We start from the raw sequence: 6,405 nt of genomic DNA, 5'->3' as shown, positions 1-6,405 counted from the left end.
CTTGCTCAGGAGGCTGCTTCCCTCTGCCTCTCCAAGTCTCTGTTTCCCCATCTGTTACATGAGGGTTTGGGGCCTCCCTCTAGGTTCTAGGCACACCCAGATCCCTGGGGTAGACCACTCAGTGTGTACAGAGAGTCCCCAACTCATGGCCGTCTGATTTATGACTTTTTGACTTTGTGATGGTACAAAAGCGATATGCATAATAAATTAGATGAGATATTCAACACTTTATTATAAAATAAGCTTTGTGTTAGATGCTTCTGCCCAACCGTAGGCTAACATAAGTGTTCTGAGCATGTTTAAAGTTGGCTAGGCTAAGCTGATGTTTGGTAGGTTAGTGTATTAAATGCATTTTCGATTTATGGTACTTTCAACTTAACGATGGGTTTATCAGGATGTAACCTCATCATGAGTTAAGGAGCATCTGTATTAAGGTAATTTCATCAGTAATAACCAACACAGGCATAGCACTTTCAGTGCCGTTCCCAGCACTTTATAAATATTCTCTTAACACTCATAATGACCCTCTGAAATGGACCCTCTCACTATCCCCATTTTATAGATGGGAAATAGAAGTGAGACCGAGTTATTTGCCCATGGTTACATTAGCTGAAAGTGGTGAAATCAGGATTTGAACCCTGGCAGTTTGACCCCTGAGCCCATCCTGCTAGCTGTCTCAAAATAAGACCTTTCCAAAGGCAGACAGCTAAATGTTGAGCAGAGTGTAGTCAAATTGGTCTCAGAGGGCCCCCTGCCTCCCCTAAGTCTGTTTTTCACACAGCCAGAGGGATCCTTTTGAGAACACAAAACATTTCAGTCAGCTCCCTACTTGGAATGTCCTGACAGGGAGATTGAACTCCTTACATGACTTCTAGGCCCTTCGGGAAGTACTTAAGCATCTGGCCACGTCACGTACCACTCTCCCTCTTCCTACTCTTTTTCTGCTGCCACTCTGGCCCTCTGTCTGTCTCTCACACAAGCCAAGGTCATCCCCACCTCAGGACCTTCACACCAGTGGTTCCCCTGCCTCTAATGCCCCTCCCTCACAGGTTCCTGCGACTGGCCCTTTGTCACCACGCAGATTTGAATTCAAAGTCACCTTCTCAAAGAGACCTCTCCACCCACCTTGTTTAAATGTATTCCCTGCTCCCCAGCCACTCCTCTCAAAGAGATGCCTCTGTCGCTTTGTTTAGAGCATTTGCCATCATCTGACATTATCACGTTCAATTATTTGTTCCCGCGTTTGCCATCTGCCCCCACCACTAGAAGAACCACGAAGGCTGAGACATGTACGTGCTTTCATGGCTGTAACCATAACGTAGCTCCAGTGGGAGTGGGGTGGGAATCTGGCACATGAAACGTACTCAATCAGTATTTGTCAAATGAACCCACGAAACTGCCATGTGACCTTGAACAAGTTAACTCTGGGTTTCAGTTTCCCTATCAGTAAAATGAAGGAGAAGGAGACAGATCATATTGAAAGATTCTCCTGGTTCCGACTCTGCACTCACAAGTTCCCATTGGAATGGATGGGTGGATGAACGGACAGGCAGACAGATGGATGGACAATCAGACAAATGACTTTTGGGGGATTTATTGAAGCCATCCAGGACAAAGGAGGTCTCAGGAAGAAGACTGGGACAGGGAAAGGGGTAGATAGGTCCAGCGGGAGTTTGCTTCTCCTACCTCAGTTGATAGAGGGGCATGTCTCCTCCTTCGTCTGCAGCTCACTGGCTGCACAGGGGGACATGGTAGCAACAGCTGCCTGCTGAGAGCTCAGCCCAGGAGATAAAAGGAACCTAAGGAATGTGCTGGCCAGACTGGCAGTCCCTGTCCTCTCAGGGGTGTAAATGGCTTTCCTGCTCCCACCGGTTCAAAGAGCACTTCATTTCACAGCGAAAGTACAGCTAATGAGAAACATATTCTCTGGCTTTGGCCTCAGCTCTGAGAGCCCAGGAGGCAAAGGAAAAAGCCCCCTAGAATGTGGATGTGAGCGTCCGCACTGCGAGGCTTTTCCCTCCCCTTCTCTCTGGGACCACAGAGCTGTCCCAACAGCAGAGGAAAGGGGTTGCTGAGTAGTGGGGATGGGGGCAAAATCGGAGTCCACATAGGTGGTTGAAAGAGGCCTTGGAAAGGAGGGTTTCTGAGCAGCGGGGCTTCCAATAATGCTGAGTTCTTTTCTTTTTAGACCTGGAAACCAAGTTGGGCCAAAACCTGATAATAAAAACCATAGCTTCCTTGTTCTGGAGGCTGCCAAGGTGGCAGATATGGGGTGGCACAATGGGAAGGCCACTGGCTTTGAGGCCACAAGACCTGATGTGTGCAGCCTAACGAGCACAGCAGTGGTGATCACTGAGAATCCCGATGTTGCTATCTATCATGCAGTGAAATTAACACTGGTCTGAGTCCCAGAAGACCTGGGTTCTAGCCTTGCTTCTGCTGGATGTGTGGCCTTGGGCAAGGCAGGCTGGGTCAATGAGCCTTGGGTAACAAAAGAGACCTAAGTTTAAATTCTAGTTTTTCTTTTCATTTGTGGGGCGTGATTGGACCAGTTGCTTGGTGTCTCTGAGCCTCTGGTTCCTCATCTTTAACTTGCACCAATCATCAACCTCAGGGGCATGGGGCGAGGATTAAATGAAAAGAGACACATAAACTACTAGTACTTAGTAGCTACTTAAGGATGAAGGATGAAGCTGGTTGACCCAAAGGACTTAGAAGGAACAGGGGCATCTCTGACCAAACCAGAAGACAAACCCAGAGTGGACCCATGGCCAAATAATACACTAAAGGTCACAACAGTAGACTGTTGCAATGTTTCATGCTCTATGGTCAGAATCTTAGTCTATTTTCACAAAAATCATGTGGGGCAGGTACTACCGTTTTCCTTAAATAGCTAGAACAGGACTTAAACAGAGAAGGTTGGACTTCAGAAAATGTGCCAAGTCATTCATCTATTTTTCAAAGCTTTTCCCTGCAGCCTTCTCCCCTCTTATCCGGGTGCTTGCCTGACTCCTGGAATACAACCTGTGCCCAGTCTTCAGTGGACTCACCTAGATAGCTAGCTTGCGCCTTTGCCCTCCTTCCTCTCAGGGTGTTAGAAGGAGTATTTCTCTCATTCAAAAAACATGCTTGGAATACTTACTATCTGCTGGGCATTTGAGATATAGCAGAGAGTAAACAGAACAGAAAAAGAAAAATCCTTGTCCTCATGGAGCTTATATTTTGGAGTCGGGGATGAAATGAACAAATGGGCAGGTAAAAATATGCAATATCAAGTCACAGTTTCACTGGGATTCGTTATTAAGGATAAGTAAGATACTCATCTGTGGTGCCCTAAAATATTTTGGTTCTTGCACTATTTATTATAATATTTAACACCACCTGTATACTAGCCATTATGCTAGGAACTGAGATTAAAAATATGAGTAACCTGTGTGCTTTGCCTTTCATGAAGTCCTATTTTAGAAGGAGAAATAGACATATCAAATAATTTTAATACATGGCGCTAAAAATTGTTTTAGAGGAATTTCCCACAGTACCTTAAAGAAGGGGATGAGGGAAAAACCAGGAGAAGCTTGAAGAAGGCTTCACAGAGAAGATAACATCTGAGCTTGTCTTTGAAATATAAGGGTGATTTCACCAGACAAAAATGGAAGGCAAGATTCCCTAGAAATAAAAGCAGACATAGAAGCAAAAAACATGCAAAGCATATTTGAGACTATAGAGAATTCATTCCAATCTAGATGAAAAACAGGATGAATATGGCGGGGGGGGGCTGGAGATTAGACTGGTAAGTATTCTAGGAAATCTGGGTGCCATCAGGGCAGTAATGAAGAGTCATAGGAGATCTCTGAATAAGACCTTGACCCAATCACACATGCATTTTATTCACCTGTCTTCCTCTTCATTAATGCTTTCTTCAGCTATGTCTAAACCGATATTAAACCTATCTTTTGGGTACTTAAAATGAGTTATTTCATATTTAAGTTCTAGAATTTCCAGTTGATTTTTATCAGTTTCATTTCTCTGTAGAAATGTTCCGCCTTTTCTTCTGTTTTGTTGAATGTATTAATCAATTATTTTCACTCCGTAATTGGTAACGTAAATATCTGGATTGCCTGTGTATCTGTTTTTACTGTCTACCTTTTCTTTTGGATTTTTTTTTTTTCAGTCCTTTGGTCTTGTCTCCTAGTATGCCTGGCTACCTTTGGGTCACGTGTCCATCAGTGACCACTTCTTGCTCAAAGCAATAGCCTAGAGCCTTTTCTTTGGCAGAGCACTAAAGTCAGAGCAGTGTGCCTCCAAAAGGCATGGCAGACATAACAGACATTATGATTGACTTATGTAGTGGGGCAGAATCTGGGGACATTATAATGGAGAGAGCAGGACAGCAAGGAGGATTTCGGATAGATGTGGAAGAATGTGGGTGACAAGGGTGTGGCCTCTCCAGCCTGGGCCCCCTCCATAGTAATTGCCTACTAGCCAGACTGGAGCAGTATGGCATCAATCACTTCCACTCCACCCATCTCCAGCTGGGAAAGACATCCTGGCTATGTAAACTAACCTTGTGAGACTATTTCCAAGAAGGCTGAGGAATTTGACAGGAAACAACACAAGCTAGTCGCCTTAGATCTCTGTCTGGGCTTGATATGATTGGGTCTGAAATAGTTACAGGGAGCCTCGTTATTAGACGTTTTGGACTTACAAAGGTACATACAAATTTGCACGCATAAACAAGAAGGTTTAAGATGAAGCCACCAAAAGGGTAAGGCCATACAGGCCTCCTCCACACAGGAACTGAGACCAAGCCTTCGATTTCAAGTAAGATTCCCCAGTGGAGGGTGTTTGACAGGCCTTGTCACTCAGATTCTAAAAATCTGTCTCCACAGCCAAGAATCCTTCACCTCTGTCTTCACTCTCCCTCTTGACTATTCTTGTGTGTTGGAGGCGGCTCAGAGGTGGCTGTTTTCAAGTGCAGAGTGAGCCATTTCTGCCAAGAGCTTGTTTTGTCAATTGCTTCTTTGGCCCCAGCCCTTAGCTTGCCCAAGTCTGACATCAGCCTTAACCCCTAGAAGAAAGAGCCACCTCAGAGGCCGTGACTGCTCGATCTGGTCCCACTCTGTCCCAGCATTTCTAGATGGCAACTCACAGAAAGGCACAGATCCCTCCCGGCCATGTGCATAGCCCTCACTGCTCTAAGTGGTCTGGCTGCTTCGGATCTTTTCTGCCGGGGACCTGATAATCTGACACAGGAAAGGTGGATGATGTCAGGCACTGGTCCTCCAGAGGCCAAGAGTTTCCAGTCCTCATGCACCCAAGAGTCTCAAGGGGCCTCACAGGGGGTCTTTCCTCTTGTTGAGTCTAAGACGAAGCCAACCTTGGCTCTGAGGTATACAGGAGGTTTTGCATGGTGGTCTCAGGTTGGATCTAGTTGAGTTCACACGCAGGCTCTGCCGCTCCTAGTTCTATGGCCTTGGGCAAGATGCTTACGCTCCATTTCCCCATCTCTTCCTTCACTGTGTTAAAGTAGAGATAATTATCTCATAGGGTTAATATCTGGATTCAATGAACTGACACATGTAAATTTCTTAGAGCAGTGTCTAAGATCTAAGGAGTGGTCGTAAGTAATAGCAGCAGAGGTGAATGGGGAATTAGTAGTTAATGGGTAGAGAGCTTCCCTCTGGGGAGATAAAAAAAAAAAAACTCATTGTGAATGTAACTAATGCCACTGGACTATACACTTAAAATGGTTGAAATGATCGATTTTGTGTGTGTGTTACCATAATTTTTAAAAATAACAGCTATTATTTATTACTTGACAGGGCCACCTACAGCTCCTTGTGGAGCTCTGGTTAATGTGGCATCTTTGCCAGCTAGAAGGAGGAATGGCCTTCTGCGGTATGGAGTTTAGATTCCATACTGGGCTTTAATACCTTCTCCCATTGAAGAAAATTAAATTTTTAAGTCCTCCGGGTGTTTCACAAAGGAATCTAGTTACCTGCGGAGCCCCCTGAGTTGCAGATAGTTAGACATGCATACACACAGGCCTATCAAAAAGAACCACACTGAAGGACGCAGACAGAAAGGGCTGCTGAAGGGACGAGGTGGTCTCAGAGAGAACTTGGGTCTCTGGAGGTAGGTGATCCAACTGCTCCAGGTAAGACCCCAAAGGAACCTGGGCGGGATGGGGCGGCGTGACCAACCACATGCGCATCGTGCTGCCCGGGTCTTGGTTCAGGCTCTGCTGACTTGCAGCGGCCTTCTTCTCCTCTGGTCTTCTCCAGAACCTCCCAAGCTCTCCCGTGCTCTCAGGCTCAGCTGCGAGCGCCTCCTGCAGAGGGCTCTCCCTGCCTCTCCAGTCTTCCCTGGGCCTATTCTCTACACTGAGCATCACAGCCTCACTCA

General features: G+C 45.9%; 1 protein-coding gene across 7 annotated transcripts in view; it reads left to right on the top strand.

Moving 5' to 3' along the window:
* SYN3 (synapsin III) overlaps positions 1-6,405 on the top strand; it is a 400,752-nt gene that overhangs the window by 253,355 nt on the left and 140,992 nt on the right. The window lies entirely within an intron of this gene.

This window comes from Rousettus aegyptiacus, unplaced genomic scaffold (assembly GCF_014176215.1).
Source record: "Rousettus aegyptiacus isolate mRouAeg1 unplaced genomic scaffold, mRouAeg1.p scaffold_m13_p_2, whole genome shotgun sequence".
In the NCBI taxonomy this organism is placed as follows: domain Eukaryota; kingdom Metazoa; phylum Chordata; class Mammalia; order Chiroptera; family Pteropodidae; genus Rousettus; species Rousettus aegyptiacus.
Note: the sequence above shows the minus strand (reverse complement) of the source record. Positions and strands in the feature narration are given on the sequence as shown.